Source organism: Poeciliopsis prolifica, unplaced genomic scaffold, assembly GCF_027474105.1.
Source record: "Poeciliopsis prolifica strain line A6 unplaced genomic scaffold, Auburn_PproV2 SCAFFOLD126, whole genome shotgun sequence".
NCBI lineage: Eukaryota > Metazoa > Chordata > Actinopteri > Cyprinodontiformes > Poeciliidae > Poeciliopsis > Poeciliopsis prolifica.
In genome coordinates this window covers 41,991-63,308 of record NW_026562501.1, presented here as the reverse complement: position 1 = coordinate 63,308, position 21,318 = coordinate 41,991, and the positions used below count along the sequence as shown (strand labels likewise).

Sequence of the window (21,318 nt, the reverse complement as noted above, 5' to 3'; positions counted from 1 at the left end):
CTGATGAGTTCAATATACTGCCAGTTATTAACTGATATTATTTTGGGTTCTGCTCAGCAGTTAAATGACACCAAAAACTTGGATATTTTAAGGATCATAAGTTTCTTTTCTAAACTCCCAGAGATTCGACTCATTACTGAACATCAGAAGCCAACAGTTTCATCCAGGGGGGAAAAATGATTTTACCTGCTAAATAATAACTAAACATGTAACAGTTTGAGCACAGAGGTCAGCTTTATTAATTAAGGGATCTATTAATTATTATGGCAGGTTTGCCTTTTCAAAAGACATTTTTTATGCATGAATTGGAATAAAGAATAAAATCAGGATTTAGGTCAATATTTCCTCAAACTCTCGCTGTGTTTCACCAAGATCAATAAATGAACTCAAAGCAGATTTGAGTTTCACTGACTGGAGAAAAACTTTAACGCTGTTCAAAGCTAAAGGCTGGATTTTCTACTGAAAGATTTTATTTTGTGATCATTTTATCCTGATTAAGAACAGAAAGTCTAAATCAAACCCTGTAAGTTTACATCATCTTAACTTGAAGCCAGGGCCACAAATGGCCCCCGGACCGCAGCTTGGACACCGTCTGACTCCACCGATGATGAACAGCCTGACTGGCTGATGGTTGAACTGGTGCTGCTGGTTTGGTGCTGCTGGTTTGGTGCTGCTGGTTTGGTGCTGCTGGTTTGGAGCTGCTGGTTTGGTGCTGCTGGTTTGGTGCTGCTGGTTTGGTGCTGCTGGTTTGGTGCTGCTGGTTTGGAGCTGCTGGTTGGTGCTGCTGGTTTGGTGCTGCTGGTTTGGTGCTGCTGGTTTGGTGCTGCTGGTTTGGTGCTGCTGGTTTGGTGCTGCTGGTTTGGAGCTGCTGGTTTGGTGCTGCTGGTTTGGTGCTGCTGGTTTGGAGCTGCTGGTTTGGTGCTGCTGGTTTGGTGCTGCTGGTTGCTCCTGTTGCACCAACAGCTGCTCTGTTGTGAGTCGCTGCGTCTCGCTGTGTTTCTGTTTCTGCAGCTTATCCAGGATTATTCGCTTATCCAGAGTGGAAACAAGCTGGGAGACTTTCAGGCGGCACACCATGAAAACGGTTCGGCCCGGTCCGTTTTCACGGCTGCAGCTCCACAGACGCCTGGCTGGTTCCCAGTCTAAGCAACTGGGACCAAACTGGGACCAGACTGGGACCAAACTGGGACCAGACTGGGACCAAACTGGAACCAGACTGGGACCAGACTGGAACCAGACTGGGACCAGACTGGAACCAGACTGGGACTCGGCCTGCTGTACAGAACCTGCAGCGAGCACCAACAGAGCGCCGCATGGGGCCGTCAAACGCAGCTCAATGTTTACTGTTAACACAGAGGTCAGAGGTCAAACACAGAGCCCACACTGAACAGCACCACATTTTAAAGGGTGTGAAGGTTCAGGCCGGCTGGACGCTTTCAGAACCAGACGCTTCCAGAACCAAACGCTTCCAGAACCAAACGCTTTCAGAACCAGACGCTTTCAGAGCCAAACGCTTTCAGAACCAGACGCTTTCAGAACCAGACGCTTCCAGAACCAGACGCTTTCAGAACCAAACGCTTTCAGAACCAGACGCTTTCAGAACCAAACGCTTTCAGAACCAGACGCTTTCAGAGCCAAACGCTTTCAGAACCAGACGCTTTCAGAACCAGACGCTTCCAGAACCAGACGCTTTCAGAACCAAACGCTTTCAGAACCAGACGCTTTCAGAACCAGACGCTTTCAGAACCAGACGCTTCCAGAACCAGACGCTTTCAGAACCAAACGCTTTCAGAACCAGACGCTTTCAGAACCAAACGCTTTCAGAACCAAACGCTTTCAGAACCAAACGCTTTCAGAACCAAACGCTTTCAGAACCAGACGCTTTCAGAACCAAACGCTTTCAGAACCAGACGCTTCCAGAACCAGACGCTTTCAGAACCAAACGCTTCCAGAACCAAACGCTTTCAGAACCAAACGCTTTCAGAACCAGACGCTTTCAGAACCAGACGCTTTCAGAACCAAACGCTTCCAGAACCAGACGCTTTCAGAACCAAACGCTTTCAGAACCAGACGCTTTCAGAACCAAACGCTTTCAGAACCAGACGCTTTCAGAACCAAACGCTTTCAGAACCAGAGGAAAGTCCAAGGAAGAAGATCTTAGTGGAAGAAATTTATAGAAACCCAGATTCTGGGAAAACCAGAAACCGTTTCTCTGCTGGATCTACAAGAATTAAAGTTTCATCACCATATTCAGTACAACTGTCATAAAAACAATAAAAATGACAATAAAAACTATTTATCACATTTAGGCCTTCAAAGCCTGACGAGAATAAAAAGCTTTTGAAAGACGTATTTGTTGTTAATCTGCTTCATTTGGCTCCAGACACACATGAAGAAGTGATTTATGTCATGAAACTAACAAAGTATTGACGTTTCATCATATTTTCAAATGAATCAATACTTATTGATGCTTTTATTGATCACTCTGTAAAGAAAACATTAAAACGGAGTTTAACCGGCGTCCTCATGGCTCCACTGACTCCATCGTTATTCATTCACCGTTATAATGGCCATTCAGGATTGTTCCATAATAACGTTTTTGTCATAATTAATCACAATAAATGGTAAACGATAAGATGCCTGATCTTTTTCCAATGCTTCCATGATAGATTAGATTATTAATTAATCCTTAAAATAAATCTAATTATTTTTCACTATATTTTAGAAAAACATTGAATTTCTAGATTCATTTATTGTAAATTAAAAAATATGCTAAATATGTCATCAATAAATTCATCTCTCTCTGTTTATGTAGCAGGTTTTAGTTTATTTGAACAAACATTACATAAAACAAGCTGTTTATTTATAAAATACAGCAGATCCATAAATACTGAAACACATTAACTAAATAGTTTATATCAAATCTAAAATGTTTAGAAAAATTGTTATTTTGCTACAAATGACTCTTTATTAGAGGAGAAAATACTTTGAACAATATTTGCATTTGCTGGAGAGGTTCACATTTTTTCACACATTTTTTCTTTTATTTAATATAAAACAAAAATTCAAAAGTTGCAGATATTTCACAAATTAAAGAAGCTTTGACTGGAGCAGGAATCAACGGCGTGCGTCACAGATTATCGTCCCACTGCAAACAAACAACTTGCAAACGAGACAAATGAGCAACTTCAATTTTATTTCATAATAATAACTGATATTATTAATCACTAAATATCACTGAACTCCAGAAACACACAAAGTGATTTAAACAGTGAGATTCAAGTTTAAAATCATGCTGTTTATTTACTACTAATAAAATAAAATTAACAATCTAAATATACAATTAGTGAAAAACAGATAAAATAGAATAAAAATAAAAAAATGAAAAGAAATTACTTAAATGGAAAAATTACATAATTAAATAAAATTAACGAGGAAAATAAAAAATTAAATTCCAGTAATTCAAAATCCTAAATCAACACATTTTTAGAATAAAAAAATAAAAACAGACATAAAAACTAAATAGAGAAGAGAATATAAAGACTAAGAAACAACAACAATAATAATAATTACAGCTGATTAATAATAAGTTAAAACAAAAGCTCTGTTTACCAGTCAGTTCCTCGCTCTGGTCGACAGGAGGCGCTCTGGTTACAGCATCAATCCGCCGCCTCCAGTCCGCGCGCGCACCTCTGAGCTGAGCGCGAGCTCGGCTTCTGCTCGGTGATTGGAGGACAGCGCGGCTGTTCGCCCCTCCCCCTCCCCCTCCCCCTCCCTAAAACGCGCACGCCGCGCACAGTGAGCGCGCGCACTCCGTGTTTGCCCACAAACTGTTTTTGTTGCTGAGAAAACAAGTCTGATCGCGCAGCTGCAACGCGCATCCAGGCGCTTTACGCACAGCCTCAGATCTGGATTTTACGCACACGGAGCGCGGAGCGGCTGCACCTGTGCGTAAACAGCGCCGCGGGGGGCGGGGTGAGCGGCAGATCAGAGGCCGGTTGATGATCGGAGCCCGGAGCCGCTGCGGGAGTCGGTTGAGGTCTGCGTGTGAACGCGGGGCAGGAAGCAGCAGAAAGAGGATTTTTGGAGAAGCTCCTCCTCTCCGTGATGTCGGAACCTCCTTAATTACTAATTTCTCCACATCGAAGCCACGCTCTTTCCCTCCCCCTCTTTCTCTTTCTCTTTTCTCTCTCTCCACTCCTCCATCCAAGCATCTCTCATCCTGACCTCCTTTCTCTCCTCTGTCTCTCTGGTTTCCAGGATAACGGAGGTGGACCAGCCTGGAGGAGCCGCTTTTTATTATCATTATTATTTATTCCCGCTTCTTCTTTGGGCTTTTTGTTTGTTTGTTTGTGTTTTCTTTCCTGCCACCGGGCATGGAGGACGTAAAAACCCCGCCGGCCGTCCACCGGTCCTCCTCCTTCAGCATCAAGAGCCTCCTGCTGCCCTCCAAGTGCGAGCGCGCGGACCCGGTGGCCGCCGCGATGGTCGGCATCCCGGGGACTCTGTCTCCATCACCGGGCTCCGACTCAGACAAGTCGCTGGGCCCCCCGGAGCTGGACTCCGCCGCCGCGGGTCTGGAGCAGGAGAAGCCGGGCAGGGAGGAGCAGGGGGAGCATGAGGAGGAGGAGGACGGAGGAGGAGGAGGAGGCGGAGGAGGGGAGGACTCCAAGCCGACGCCGGGGCTGAACTCCAGCGGGAGCAACAACAGCGCGAAAAACGGAAGTACGACAAGCCTCCGTTCAGCTACAACGCGCTGATCATGATGGCCATCCGGCAGAGCCCGGAGAAGCGGCTGACGCTCAACGGCATCTACGAGTTCATCATGAAGAACTTCCCCTACTACCGGGAGCACAAGCAGGGCTGGCAGAACTCCATCCGGCACAACCTCAGCCTCAATAAGTGCTTCGTCAAGGTGCCCCGGCACTACGACGACCCGGGGAAGGGAAACTACTGGATGCTGGACCCCAGCAGCGACGACGTCTTCATCGGCGGGACGACCGGGAAGCTCCGCCGGCGCTCCGCCACCTCTCGCGGGAAGCTGGCCATGAAGCGCGGGCTGCGCTTCGCTCCGCTCGGCTTGGAGCGGCCGAACAACCCGCTGTACTGGCAGATCTCCCCGTTCCTCTCCCTGCACCACCACCACCACCCGCACTACAACGGATCCTCGCCCGGCTTTCTGAACCAGGCGGCGGGTTACGGGTCGCTCCTGCCCGCCGTGGAGCAGCTGAGTAACGGGGAGCTGAGCCGCTCCATGGCGCTGGGCTTGACGAACACTTACGGGATGAGCACGTCGCCGGTGGGGCTGCTGTCCGGACAGACCGCCGGGTACTTTGTCTCAGGGAGCCAACACGCCGCGGCGCCAGGGCCGCCGGGAGGAGGGCCCCCGCCGCAGCCGCCACCCCCGCAGCATCTCCCGCAGGGCGCCGCAGGCTTCGGCGGCCTGGGCTCCAGCGGCTCCCCGCAGTCGCTGCTGTCGGACTCCCTCAGAAACAGCTCCTTGCCGGCCTTCTCCCCCGGCGTGTCGGCGGGGTTCCCCGGGGTTCTGACCCACCAGAAGAGGGTGACCCCCAACGCCTTCCTGAACTGACCTCCAGCCTGCGGACTCTCAGCGGAACAAAAAGCGACTGAAAGGCAAAAATACGCGGTAAATCAGAACATGAGCAGATTTATAGAAGTATATTAATGAACGTTTTTGGCCATATTCTGGTTTATTTCGATTATTTTCCAGAGGAAAAAAGGGACAAACTTTTGTTACCCGCGGGTGTAAAACTGTAAACTAGACTTGCCAAAGGTAACAAACACTAGAGGAATATTTCAAACTATTTATATCTTGTACAAAAATTTTCAGTACTTTTCTTTGAGTCGTTAATTATTTATGTTTTGTATTTATTGTACAATGTATTTAAATTTTATTCTCAGTGTATTTACTCATCAGTGTTAATGAACGGCTGGGTAGGGCTGGGATCATTATTATTTATGAATTTTGCAGACAATCAGAACGTTTTCTGTTTCTTTGGGTGGAAAAGGCGTTTGAATAAGTTAATAATTAATAATAAGCCTTAAAGTTGTGAAAACAATCAGGGGTTATAGAGGAAAAAAAGCCTAACAATCATATCTGCACTCAGGTTTGACCCCAACAGGCCTCAAGATCAGAGCAGGAGAGTTTCCTTCCAGAATGAAAATATCCAAACAAACTTTTTATTTCTGTGACACAAAACAATAATAATAATAATATAATAATAATAATAATAATAATAATAATAATAATAATAATAATAATAATAATTTCTGCTGCTGTTTAAAATGCGATTATTTGACCCGGATATTAAAGTGTTTGGAACCGAACTCTTCATTTTAAAGTATGCAAAGTGATTTAGAGACTTTTAGAGTTTGGTGTGTGTGGTGTGTGTGTGGTGTGTGTGTGTGTGTGTGTGTGTGTGTGTGTGTGGTGTGTGTGTGTGTGTGTGTGTGTGTGTGTGAAGGCCTGCAGGCGCCCAGCCCTCTCTGCGCATGTGCGTAAAAGGCCCTGCGCTCGTGTTTTTGGCGCGGAGCGGCGGCCCCCCGCTGCGCCGAGGCTGCTTCCCGCTGCACGATCCGCGAGGCCTCGAACCGAACCGAACCGAGCCGAACCAGCGGCTCCAATTAACCAATCATTGGAATATGACAGTAAATTCAAGCCTCACACACAAACAGGTTCCGTTGAAACTGGTTTTGGTTCATTTCTTAAAGCTTTTTGCGTAAAAAACAATCAGAATAAATCCTGACAATCAGCCGAACCTTTTGGTTCCGATCTGCTGCAAACACAAAATATGCAACTTTTTCTGCTGTTTTTAATATTTTTTTCTGACTCTCAGATGGAAAACTTTATTTATAAAACTTGATGTGTTTTCAATCATTTTCAATGAATAATAAAAAATAAATCCCAGATTTTCTACATTATTTAAATGTTTTATTACAAATTAATTATGAAGCTCATTTAAGGCCCTCAATATTTTTACAAAACTGAAAAAAGATTTTTAAATGTTTTCTCACAAAAAAGGAAATTAATTTTTTTCTTCCTGAAGTTGATTTTAAATTAGTCAAAAATAAATAATTTGTTTTTCAAAAAGCTAGAAATTCTCCATCAAAATGATAAAATGGTTTTATTTTTAGATTTTTTTCAAGTCCACTGATGAAGAAATTCAACATTCATTTAAAAATGCAGGTTTTTTTCTGTGAGGCAAAATATTAATATTCTTATTAGTTTTGCTGCACAGAAAAATAAAGGAAATGTGTCTAATTTTCTATGCAAGCGTCCCCAATAATCAGTATTGATCAGGTTGTTTATTGATCCACTGATCTCAGGTCAGTTAAATCAAACCGAAGCTTCAGGTTGAAGAAATTTCACCAAAACGTTGATTTAAAGTTTCAGAAGCTTCTGACTCTTTTGATCACAGGAAGATAAAATGATTTAGTTTGTTTTCGCCGCCATGTTGAATATTTGGGCCGGTTCCTGAAGCCGTTTGGGTTCTGTCTGTTCTGGACAGTTGCTGGTTAGATTCCTGCCTCACGTCTCCAGATTCTCCCTGCTGGGGAATAAAAGCACAAACGTCCAGCAGGTCTGAGGATCCTGGACACGTTTTCTCTTCGTGTCACTTTGTTTTCTCATATTTTGGGTTTGTAAAAGAAAAATGTTTTGCAGATTTATTTGTTTTTTTTTACTTTTTTTTTTGTTGCACTTTTGTAGTTAGCGTTCACCTGTATGAAGTCTGTACCGTCTGTTTTGTTGCAGTTTGTCTGTCTGTTTTTTTCCAGAGAAACTAAAAACTGATTAAAAAGAATAAAATAACCGACGACGATCAGACTGTCATTTCAGCCAATAATCATTCATTCCAACAGAAACTGATTGAACTGTTTGCATGTGAAAAAGCTCCTTGTTTTATTTGACCTGTTAAATATTTGCAGTTTATAACTAGATTTTTTTCCTTCCACAAAACTTTAATCATATTTAGTTTGATTTAACTGCCAGGACAAAAAACAAATATATTTATATAAAAACTTGAAGAAAACCAGGGATTTTATTTTTTATGTAAATGTTTTCATCCTTCTCCCTCAAATTGGTTAATTTGATCAATAAATATGTTATATACACAAAGTTATTTTGAACTGAATTTCTATTTTAAAATAAATACTTTCCATGTTTATATTTGAGGAGATAAACAACATCACTAAAAAATCAATAAAAATAAAATCCTGAAAGTTTATTTTTCTGTTTTTCCAACATTGAACTTGTTTTTATTTTGTCTTTTAGAAACTTTTCTGTTTTGAAGGATTTATTTGAGAACTCCAGTGATTTTATATTCTTATTTCAGCCTCTTTAATGTAACACGTTTACATTTTTTTCTGCTTCAGGCTTTAAAACAAATGTTTGACCTTTAGGAAATCTGGAAACAATGAATATTTAATGTTTTGCTGAATAATTCTTGTTTCTGCTGTAAACTCACTTTTTCAAGCTAAAGTGGATTTTTTTATTCAAAGTTGAATTTTCTGTTATTTTTCATGTCATCAGTTTGGTTTTTTGTCCCTTTTGGTTTCGGGACGTTTAAAAGTTCAAATCAAGTTTTTTCAGCGTTTTTTCTTCAGCTGTTTCCCGTTTCAGGAGCACAAAGCCTGGAATCAAACAGTTTGAGCTTCTTGGACTCAGTGAAGCGTGTGGAGTCACATGATCCATCTGTGTGTGTGTGTGTGTGTGTGTGTGTGGGTGTGTGTGTGTGTGTGTGTGTGTTTGCTTCCCAGCGTTCGGCTGGACTGACCTAGAAACAGGCCAGTACTACGGCAGGATTAGAAATAAAACAGAGTTTTGTTAAAGGAAAGTGACAGTTTTTCAGCTCTTTCTGACAGAAATTGTAATAATTTTTGCGCCGATAAAAACAACAACGTTCCTGATTGTTTACTTCAGTGGCTGCAGGCCACGATTACCTCCAACCGTCTTCAAACACACAAGGATCATTCAGGCAAAGTATTTGCATTTTATTACAATACATGAATATATTTTCAACTCAATTGAAATGTACAAAATAAAAAATTAATCGCAGACAGAAAATAGATAGATTAGCAATCAAAGAAATGAAGAAAGAATCTGAGTAATAATAAAAAATAAAACAATTCAGTACATAAAAAGTTGAAGTTACTAAAGACAATCAATAGTAATAATGATAATAATATAATAATACTGATTTAAACTGAGGAGGTATTTTCTGCTTGAAAGACCATTTTGGTTCTTTAGAAAAAGAAACTCCTGATATGATTGGTGTGATTTCAAAAATAGAAATAAAAGAACAGGATCCATTTAGTGATGGAGAAAGTTATTATCTCAAAGTCCAACTACATATTAGTTTGCATAACGCCTCCCATTAGACGACCTCTGAGGTGATGGGAGCCATAATCGCAAACGCATCATCAGGTTTCTGCACAGGGCCGCTCCAAAGATTTTCAGGGCCGCTCCCGTTTGGGGGCTGATTCTATTTAAGCTCCTCCCCCTGCCGTTTTATCAAACATGTTTGCTAGTTTATGTGCCGCTAACACATAAACTAGCATTTATCCTGATAAATGATGTAAGACACAGAAACCAGCAGGAGGTTCTGCCTCTCATGACTCAGTTTAAACAGCTTTGCTTTGAGATGCATCAAATCATCATCCTGTCATTAATTCAGCCACAATTTAACGACTGATGGAAAAACTAAACAAAATGTTTCAAACTAAATGATTTTAATGTAAGGTTGAAGAGCAGCTTCTTGTTTTTCATCTGTTGTTTTTCAAACATCAAATTGTAAAAAGTCTTGATGGAACTTCTTTAGAAATGTGGACAGAAGACGCTGACATCAGCATTAGCTGCTACATGTTTAGCACTTCGATGCTACTTTAGGCTTGAATAGCTTCGCTTACAGGCTAACTCCAATTAGCACAACTTGAACACAGTCAGTGTTTTCCAGCGTCTCATCAGATCCGTTTATGAAGCAGAAATGAATCTTCAGTGAGAGAGAAGCAGCTTTAGCTGTTAGCGGATGTAGCTTACAAGCATCCAGGAAAACAAGAAAACAAACAATTCTGAATTTTATATGTAAAAAAATCTAAAAGTGTTAAAATCCACATAGTTAAAAAAAAAACAAAAATGTTACTGTAATTATTAAAAGAACTGATAGTTAGCTATCTGATCGTTAGCTATCTGATAGTTAGCTATCTGATCGTTAGCTTTGTCACAGTTTATTTTTCCGAACATTTTGAGGCGTTTTGTTAACGGACCAATCAGACGGTGGGGTTGAAGTCAGTCCACCTGATGATGTGGCCACAAGCGGAACTGCATGTGAAGCTAAGGTTAGCTTTCAGTGTTAGCATTGGTTTAACAGATAGCATGGTGAAGTCAGCAGGGGGCCGTGGCCCCCCAGTCCCACCTCTGGATCCACTCTTGGTGTTTCACATCACAGCTTCTCAAAGCTGAGCAGCACAAAGTCACTGCTGTTGTGCTGGAGCTGCAAGTTCTGAATTCAGAAGTTCTTAAAGATGTAAACGCTGAATTTTCCGGGACCAATTAGAGAAACAGAAACGGCTCCAGGTTCTGACAGGAAACGGTCAAACTGACGATGACGAGATTCAGAGCGACAGTCCTGATGAAGAGCAGCAGAGACATGATGAATCAGGACTGACTAAACTCACCACGCGATGTAAAACATGGAGCCAAAACGTTTCTGTGTTTCATGAGGAAAACCAGAGTTTTATCGGCCGACATCCTGCAGGAGTCAGAAAGTTGAACTTTAACGTCTGATGCAGCCAGAATGAAGTTTATGTGGAGGGCAAGAAAACTTTGATGTACGAAGTAATTGAAGGCTATAAATGTAGTTTTTTTATTCAAAGTTGGTTTATTTTATCGTAAACTGGTTGAGGAAACCGGCGATGGACAGCAGCATCGACCCAACGGACCGGCAGAACTCGGCTAACATTAGTTCAAGGTAAGAAAATAAAGTTCATACATTTAATACCATCCAATCAGATATTATGTTAGGTGTCTAATCAGTTACCCTGGAGAAAATGTCCCGCATCATGTAGCCTAGCATGTAGCCTAGCATGTAGCAACTGGACTCCAGTTCGTTTGAGAGGTAAATTCAACCAAAGTCGACGATTTGATCAAATCAACAAACACGTCGGTATGAAGAAGGTTTGGGTCGGTTTCTGAGCTGAACGGTCGACTCCCAGCTTCAGACTGACAGTCCGGTCGATCCTGGGGATCTGAACCGCTCCAGAGTTTGATCAGCAGAAATCCATCCACAAATAAACCGGATTTCTGGCAAATGGACCGGAGCTGGGCGAAAGCAGAGATACGAGCCTGTATGTATAATTATGACCTTGAGTGAATCATAGAAAACTTGTTCACCTGATTATGTTTCGAGTTTTTTGCAGAAAACAAAAAGAATCAGTCCAGATGAACGACTCAGTCAGTCCAGATCCTGTGAATCTCTTGTTCAAACTGCGTTTTCTTTGACCTTTGACCTCTGGATTCCCTGGAAGGATCTGGTCCAAACTGCTCATTTCTTTCTAAAATGAAACAGGAAATGTTTAATATTGCAGAATTAATATGATATACATTTCATTAAAATATTATAAATATAATAAACATTTATAATATTTTATAAATAACTATAAATATTTCATAAAATGATGAACAATGAGCAAATAAAGAGCCGTTTGCTGACAGAAGCATAAATTCGAAGCTCACTAATTACAATGCTGAAGAGCAGCAGCTTCATATTTACTGTGCAGACATGAGGGGAGTGTTAATCCCACTCTGATCCAACGCTTAGCGAGAATCCCAATCCAAAACAATTCCTGAGGTTTAACGTGAAGAACGCGTTTATACCCAGTGGCAGAATATTCAGATCTTTAAAATCTAATTATGGGTAATTAATGTCTGTTGTCCATATTTCAGCAGTCGTGAGGTTTGGGCCGGCAGTCGATCAGGCACTCGGATCAGCTGATGACTGCTAAACACTGACAATACTGAGCTGTCAGGAGCAGAACTGGGTTGAGGTGATGAATAAAACATGCAGACTGGCCTGTGACCTGCTTCCTGCGCCGCCGTCACGCCTCTGATCCCAGAACCGCCGCAGATTTCTGCCTCAGCGCCGTCCGAGTCCCGGATCTGACAGCAGTGTTGTGTTCAGGCACCGGGAAAAAAACAGACTTTTCTGGTCCGGAACAGAACCTGGACTTTATCAGGCTTTACATTTTAATATCAGGTCAGATTGAAATGTATTCATCAGTTTGTGGAAGCCAAGTTGGAAACAGGCTGGAGAAAAATAAACTCAGCGGTCGCAGAAAATCCTTTTCAGATCTATAAACTAGAACAGATCTACAGACTAGAACAGATCTACAAACTAGAACAGATCTATAAACTAGAACAGATCTATAAACTAGAACAGATCTATAAACTAGAACAGATCTATAAACTAGAACAGATCTATAAACTAGAACAGATCTACAGACTAGAACAGATCCTATAACTAGAACAGATCTACAGACTAAACAGATCTATAACTAGAAAAGATCTAAACTAGAACAGATCTATAAACTAGAACAGATACAGACTAGAACAGATCTATATAAACAGATAAAACTAGAACAGATCTATAAACTAGAACAGATCTATAAACTAGAACAGATCTACAGACTAGAACAGATCTACAAACTAGAACAGATCTATAAACTAGAACAGATCTACAGACTAGAACAGATCTATAAACTAGAACAGATCTATAAACTAGAACAGATCTATAAACTAGAACAGATCTACAGACTAGAACAGATCTATAAACTAGAACAGATCTATAAACTAGAACAGATCTATAAACTAGAACAGATCTACAAACTAGAACAGATCTATAAACTAGAACAGATCTACAAACTAGAACAGATCTATAAACTAGAACAGATCTACAAAACGTACAAAAATATTCAGTGAATCTTAAAGGGGCGGTGTCATGTTAGTGACATTTTATAGCATAATAAAGTAACTATGTTTCCTTCAATGGTTACAAAAATATAAATATGAGATATGACTTCAAACAAATTTGACTTTGTAATTTAACTCCTGAAATTGGGCCTCTGTCTCTTTGAGAAACTCCTGCTCTCTCTGAAGCTCCGCCTCCAGGAAGTCATCCCAACATGGCTCCTCTACTAACCTTTAACATTTTTACCAGTGCTGCTCTGAGCAGCTTGACGTCTACAATTAACTCAGCAGCTGTTTGCTAGTTCCTGCTGGCTAGTCTGAAGGAGCAGAGAGGGGAGGAGGCAGGGAAGATCATTAGCTCAGAAACTGCACAGCGCCTCAGAGGTGGAGCTAGAGCCAACCAGGTGGGACTAGAGCCAACCAGGGGACTAGAGCCAACCAGGCGGGACTAGAGCCAACCAGGTGGGACTAGAGCCAACCAGGCGGGACTAGAGCCAACCAGGCGGGACTAGAGCCAACCAGGTGGGACTAGAGCCAACCAGGTGGGACTAGAGCCAACCAGGTGGGACTAGAGCCAACCAGGCGGGACTAGAGCCAACCAGGCGGGACTAGAGCCAACCAGGCGGGACTAGAGCCAACCAGGCGGGACTAGAGCCAACCAGGTGGGACTAGAGCCAACCAGGCGGGACTAGAGCCAACCAGGTGGGACTAGAGCCAACCAGGCGGGACGAGAGCCAACCAGGTGGGACTAGAGCCAACCAGGCGGGACGAGAGCCAACCGGTGGGACTAGAGCCAACCAGGCGGGGACGAGCAACCAGGTGGGACTAGAGCCAACCAGGCGGGACTAGAGCCAACCAGGTGGGACTAGAGCCAACCAGGTGGGACTAGAGCCAACCAGGCGGGACGAGAGCCAACCAGGCGGGACTAGAGCCAACCAGGCGGGACTAGAGCCAACCAGGTGGGACTAGAGCCAACCAGGCGGGACTAGAGCCAACCAGGCGGGACTAGAGCCAACCAGGTGGGACTAGAGCCAACCAGGCGGGACGAGAGCCAACCAGGTGGGACTAGAGCCAACCAGGCGGGACTAGAGCCAACCAGGTGGGACTAGAGCCAACCAGGCGGGACTAGAGCCAACCAGGCGGGACTAGAGCCAACCAGGTGGGACTAGAGCCAACCAGGCGGGACTAGAGCCAACCAGGTGGGACTAGAGCCAACCAGGCGGGACTAGAGCCAACCAGGCGGGACTAGAGCCAACCAGGTGGGACTAGAGCCAACCAGGCGGGACTAGAGCCAACCAGGCGGGACTAGAGCCAACCAGGCGGGACTAGAGCCAACCCAGGTGGGACTAGAGCCAACCAGTGGGACTAGAGCCAACCAGGCGGACTAGAGCCAACCAGGCGGGACTAGAGCCAACCAGGTGGGACTAGAGCCAACCAGGTGGGACTAGAGCCAACCAGGTGGGACTAGAGCCAACCAGGTGGGACTAGAGCCAACCAGGCGGGACTAGAGCCAACCAGGTGGGACTAGAGCCAACCAGGTGGGACTAGAGCCAACCAGGCGGGACTAGAGCCAACCAGGCGGGACTAGAGCCAACCAGGTGGGACTAGAGCCAACCAGGCGGGACTAGAGCCAACCAGGCGGGACTAGAGCCAACCAGGTGGACTAGAGCCCAACCAGGTGGGACTAGAGCCAACCAGGCGGGACTAGAGCCACCAGTGGGACTAGAGCCAACCAGGTGGGACTAGAGCCAACCAGGCGGGACTAGAGCCAACCAGGTTTTTCAACGTGGTTTGCCATGGCGATTCTCAGAGACTCAAAGCTCCAACATTAAAACCTTGATGGAGAAACTTTGATTTCCATGACGCCGTCCCTTTAAAAGGCTGAGAGATTTAATGAAATAATTTACACATCCAACAAACAAATCTCACCACTTTACGAGTTTAGTGAAAATATTGCAGCGGGTTTATTGCTGAGCATGGCGCCGCCGCCGCGCTGCCACCGCCGCGCCGCCACCGCCGCGCCGCCGCCGCGCCTGCAGCCTGCAATGATAACATTGCAGGCTGCAGGTTTTATGGGATATTTGTCAGAAGCAGACGGTTTGAAGCTGTTCGCTTTATTTCACCACCTGCCTGCAGAGCATTGATCTGATTAGATCTGATTAGGAGAAATTAGCCGGTAATTAATGTCTCTGAAGGACAGATGGTTGATCTGCTCAACGGAAGCAGAAGAATCTCAGGTCCAGAAATAAAAACACTTTGGATCCTGGAAACGGAGAACATGAATCATTTCACTGCATCTGATTTTCACATTTTGGAAACAAATAAATGATTAAACATAAAAGCTCAATCAAAGCCTCTTATAATATTCTAATGACGTTTCTTCAACTGAAGCTTGATCAATACATGATCAATATATTGATCTCTTTTCCTTCAGCAAAAGCAGCTAAGAACTGAAGTAAATAAAAAGTTTGGATGTTTGAAGTGAAACTGCTGAGACAAAAACCAGGAAATAAAAACAGAATTTATTCCTCAAAGTGTCACCAGAATAAAACGGATTCAGAATCAAACCAGCAACTTTTAGAGGATCCAGGATGTTTTTAAGTTTTAACTTTATTGACGGCTTTAATGATTTATAATCCTAAACTTGCTCAAATTTACTAACAAACTAATATTGTGAAATAAAACAAATTAAAACAAGATGTATAAACTGAGTCATTCCTCTAAACCAGCAGCTTTTATTAAATTCTTCTGGTTTTAAATTAGCAGCAGGTTTTTGATGGATGAAGCCGCCGCCGCCATCGCCGCCGCCGCCGCCACAGCAGAGCAGGAAGTTTGTCGGCCCTCATGCAGGCGGATTACAGTGTCAGAAAAGAATCCAGTAATTCATCAGAACCACGAGTTTGGACCCGGTCGGCTTCAGAAGAAAAGGATTACATCATGGAAACGACACGAGTTCATTCCTGCTGCACCTTTAATAATCAGAACGACAAGAAGACACAAATTTACAGAAATAACTTCAAACTGATTCTGCAAGGATCAACATTTGTTCAATAATATTAATTAAAATGAAATTCAAAGTTAATTTATTTCAGTGACCAAATCAATCCTCAAACATCTTAATTTCTGTTAATTATTATAAAAACTCAGCATTAAAGATTAGGATAATCTAATAAAAAGTTTAATACAGAATAAGAGTTTATTAATGTTTTAAACCTGTTGGTTATTTTCATATGAAACAAATAATCACATAAAAATGACAAATACTTAAACAATACAATTTTAATGGTAATAAGAACATATTTATTGTTTTGATTAGTTTTTCTGTCAAATTCGGTCCAAATATTTTTTCATGACAGTTTTATTTTAGGTCCTAATTGAAAACATGACTGTGATTTAAAGTTATAAAGTTTGAAAAGAACAAAGTGAATCTCGTTTTATTTCATGAAACAAACATGAATAATAAAAACAGCAGAGAATGGGATGAAAATCTTAATGCGGGACTTTCTGCCTCCTCTGAAGCCTCCAGACTTTCTGTGACGGATCCTGATGCTGATCGCTCATTTAGAAACCACCTGCGCTAACTGGACCCGGGCCGAGAGGCCGCGACCTCCTGACCTCGCTTTGAACCCAGCAGGAAGCTTAACGGGAATTAAAGTTTACTCAGAGTTGGGAAAGCCTTAAATCCTCTCCTTTCAGTTCGTCTGCACAATAACAACTGAAATTTTGATCAAAGTCACGACGGCATTGTGTTGTTGTAACAGAACCGACCCAAACCAAACCCAGCAGGTTCCACAGAACCAGCAGCTCCAGTCAAACTTTTGTTTAGTTTCAACCATTTCACTTCAAGTTTATTTTATTTCACAGTAAAAGAAACAAAAACTGGACTTTCTGAAACGCCAGGTTTGAGCTCAGGCGAAGTGGGCGTGGCCAGCCGGGACAAGATGGCAGCTGTTGGGTTTAGTCTCTGCTGGCGCCGATGCTCCTGCCTGAAGTGTTTACCGACTATCAGCCAGATTTACTAAGCCGAGTAAATTAGCATGAAGCTGCAATCCAGAGGAATCTGTGATTGGATTTTTCAGCCCTGCAGGCGATCTATAAATACAGAGGCGGCCATCTTGATTCGATCAGGCCCAGTAATCGGCCCGCAACCGGGCCGACCTGCTGCTAATCGGGTCCAGGTCTCACGAACCCGACAGGCTCCATGTTTCAGCTACAGGTGCAGCGAACCCGGCGACAAGCCGCGACGTTTCCAGAGCCAAACGCAGCCGACGGCTCAGGCTGATTATCCGATAAAATATATCACTGATCAACTTTAACGTCTCAAACTGTGGGATGGTTTTTCATCTTCTAACCCCAGAAAACGTTCTGCACTTCACCGACACGGCCGGATTTCTCAAAGTGAGTATCCAGTGCAGAAAAACAGCTGAATTAACATAAAATAATTATTTTTAAATGCACTGAACAACTTTTACTTTAACACTGCAGCTTCACCAGATGGTCAAACATGTAAAAAGTCCTTTTCCATGTTTGCAAAAGGACAAATGAATAAATCTGCAGGGAACAAGAGAAACAAACCCTCCAGTCAGCTGGATTCTTGCTGCTCACTGCTGGTCAGCAGGCTGATAAAGACGGGCTGCTGGGCCCGTCTGTCCAACATGAATCTGGTTGTTCAGAAAACAAGCAGTCATGATGGAGAAACTGACCGATAAAAAATCATGTTAACAGTTTAACAGACGCTGTTAAACTGGCTGCATCAGCAGGTAGCCCGACTAAAATCAGCTCAGAAAAGACCAGCAGCCATTTCTGCTGCTAGCGCTAGCCTAGCATGTTAGCTTTGGTTGTGTTTACCCAGAATGCCCTGCGCTGCCAATGAACCGGTCTTCAGTCTGCAGACCGAGAAAAATTCAAACTGTTCACTTCAACCAAACCAGACCGAGGTTTGGACCAGAGGTCAGAGGTCGGCTCGCGTTCACACCTCGCCAACCGGACCGGACTTTCTACGCAAACGGACTGAACTGGGCCGCTGTGAAGCAAAATAAAACAAAAGTTTTTAAATGAAGGTGATCCAGTAGAAAATGAAGAACAAATCCAACGAAACGTTTTAACGTCGTTCTGAGACAAAACGTTTCCCACCGTTAGCTCCTGATGTGGAGCTTCATCAGGAGGGAGAAGGAAGACATTTCTCCACGGCTCGGTTCGGCTGGAAGCTGTAGTCATAACACCGGTTCTTATGGAGCCGGGCTCGGTCCGCTCGGACCCACACCGAGCAGAACCGCTGACTCGACACGCTCTGCTCCTCTTTGTTCATCGTCATGGTTGGTTTTCTGTGTGACGGCATCGCCTGCATGAAACCCAAAACCTTCAGGACAGAAACCAGAACCCATCAACGAGTAACGAGTCCAAACAGCGGCTGAGGGGCCGGCACAGGGGCCCGGGGCTGAGGGCCACACAGGGGCCCGGGGCTGAGGGCCACACAGGGGCCCGGGGCTGAGGGGCCTGGGGCTGAGGGGCCCGGGGCTGAGGGCCACACAGGGGCCTGGGGCTGAGGGCTGAGGGGCTGAGGGCCACACAGGGGCCCGAGGCTGAGGGCCACACAGGGGCCCGGCACAGGGGCCCGAGGCTGAGGGCCACACAGGGGCCCGGGGCTGAGGGCCACACAGGGGCCCGAGGCTGAGGGCCACACAGGGGCCTGGGGCTGAGGGCTGAGGGGCTGAGGGCCACACAGGGGCCCGAGGCTGAGGGCCACACAGGGGCCCGGCACAGGGCCCGAGGCTGAGGGCCACACAGGGGCCCGGGGCTGAGGGCCACACAGGGGCCCGGGGCTGAGGGCCACACAGGGGCCCGGGGCTGAGGGCCACACTGGGGCCTGGGGCTGAGGGCCACACAGGGGCCCGAGGCTGACGGCTGAGGGGCTGAGGGCCACACTGGGGCAGTGGAGTGAAAACGAGGCCCCACGGATCATAAAACAGAAACATAAATTAAAAACGATTTTCTGAAACATGTTTGCTGCTATAAATGTTTGAACGTTTCCTCTTCATAACTCTCATGTCTGGCTGTGAACTCAGATCCACCTTCACCGGTGGAGCGTTGCAGCCGTCACTACAACTTCATCACACTAGTAGAAACTGCTGCAGGTTGATTTAAATGCAAACAGAAACAGAAAAAAATGGATGAAATATTTGATCCATCTGCATCATAAATAAAAGTGCATAAAGTTTTACTGAGAGGCGTTTTGTTATCAGGTTCAAATGGATTTAATATAATAATTCTAAATTTAAAAAATGTTCCTCATCTGAGATGATTTATTGATTAATCAATAACTCAATTCATCAAAAAGTTTATTTATTCAAAGTTTTATGTCACAAAACAGAAATAAAGTCATAAAATCAAAAGTCATGATTAAAACTGGTGACAAGAATAAAAATAATAAAATGATAAGAATCAAAATTAAACAAGAACAGAATATAAAAAAACATAAAATATTTTATTTAACTTTATAAAACCGTAGATTTCTGAATATAATTTAAGCAGAAAGATCAGAAAGTTTTATAACCAAACTGAGAAACTAAAACTCCAATTTTATCCTAATTAAGTTATTAAACCGATTCACTGGACAAACATCATTTATATTTATTGAAATATGAAAAATAAGACCCTGAAGTTTCACATCAAACGTTTCAAAACTACTAAAACAAACTGAATAAAATATTTATCATGTTTAAAATCAACGTTTATTTCTCCACTTTTGTTTCTTGGTTTTATTTTGGAGGAGAGAAAATGAGCCCTGCGGGACACCGTAGCTGTCAGATCCAGTCCTAATCCAGAAATCATGAATAAAGCAGAACCGGGTCACATGACAGAAACCCGACCCGGTGCTGAGGCTCCATTTATGGCAATAACTAGAATAATACTTTATGAGAAACAGAAGAATAAATTAAAATAACATAAATAAGAAACCAATCAATTAATGAATGAAGGTTCTGGTTAATATTTACAGCTGAATCATTTCATAAAGCAGCAGCTCTGATCAAAATCAGACGTTTTTCACATTCACATTAAAGATGAAAAATCCATCAAATCCTCTGAACAAAGCAGAATCATTCAATACGCAACAAAATGAACATTTTCCAATTTATCTGGATGTCGAACTTATTTATGTAGAAATCAAAGTTTCTCTGCAGATTTAAAACGTTTTATAATTACTGCATTTTACACCAAAACAGGAAAAAGTCCAAAATTTCCCCAAAACTGTGAAAGTCCTTCAGATTCACTGATCAGAATTGAAATGAGGTTTTATTTTATTTGAAGGACGGCAAACAGGGAACATAACTAAACCAGGGAACTAAACCAGGGAACAGAAAATGAGAATAAAACGGTAATAATCTAATAATCTGGGGCTTTTATTGAGCAGCAGCAGATTAATGAGACGACAGGCGTCGAGTCGATGCCACCAGGAAATTAGCCTCAGGAATATTTCCTATAAGTTCAGTAAATTCAATCCACACGACATTCTGGCCTTTTAGTTTTCTCTGATAATTAACTTAATTTACTTGTTTGATTAAAAATGTCCAGCAGATGTTCAGAGATGAAGCAACTGCAGAAAAGTGACAGAAAAGTTACAAATCATTTTCATTTCAATTAAATGAATTTAATCAAATTAAATGTTGAGTTTGTAGCATTGAATCATTGACAGGTTTGGTTCATCAGCAGGAGGTTCTGCCGTTTGGGTCGAGACAAACAGGAAGCAGAATCGATGTTTGGTTGCGTGTGAAGCAGCAGGACTCTGCTTTTTGGACGTGTGAGTCCAGGATTATTCTGTGGCCTTTGATCGTCTAATCTGCCCGGTGAACGCCGCGTCCCTTTCGGGTCGCAGCCAAAGAAAGTCCTGCAGAGGTCACAGACACCAGGTCCGCTTAGGTAATCCTGGAGTCCGGTGCAAAACACAACGACTGCAGCACTGAACGTGAAGCTGCAGCACTGAAGGTGAAACTGCAGCACTGAATGTGAAGCTGCAGCACTGAAGGTGAAACTGCAGCACTGAAGGTGAAGCTGCAGCACTGAAGGTGAAGCTGCAGCACTGAAGGTGAAACTGCAGCACTGAAGGTGAAGCTGCAGCACTGAAGGTGAAGCTGCAGCACTGAAGGTGAAGCTGCAGCACTGAAGGTGAAGCTGCAGCACTGAACGTGAAGCTGCAGCACTGAAGGTGAAGCTGCAGCACTGAAGGTGAAGCTGCAGCACTGAAGGTGAAGCTGCAGCACTGAACGTGAAGCTGCAGCACTGAAGGTGAAGCTGCAGCACTGAACGTGAAGCTGCAGCACTGAAGGTGAAACTGCAGC

At 43.5% G+C, this 21,318-nt stretch overlaps 1 pseudogene; it reads left to right on the top strand.

Annotated features, from left to right (window-relative positions):
* The first annotated feature begins 4,232 nt into the window (after positions 1 to 4,232).
* On the top strand, positions 4,233 to 5,641 carry LOC129355185 (forkhead box protein G1-like; annotated as a pseudogene).
* Positions 5,642 to 21,318: the final 15,677 nt, after the last annotated feature.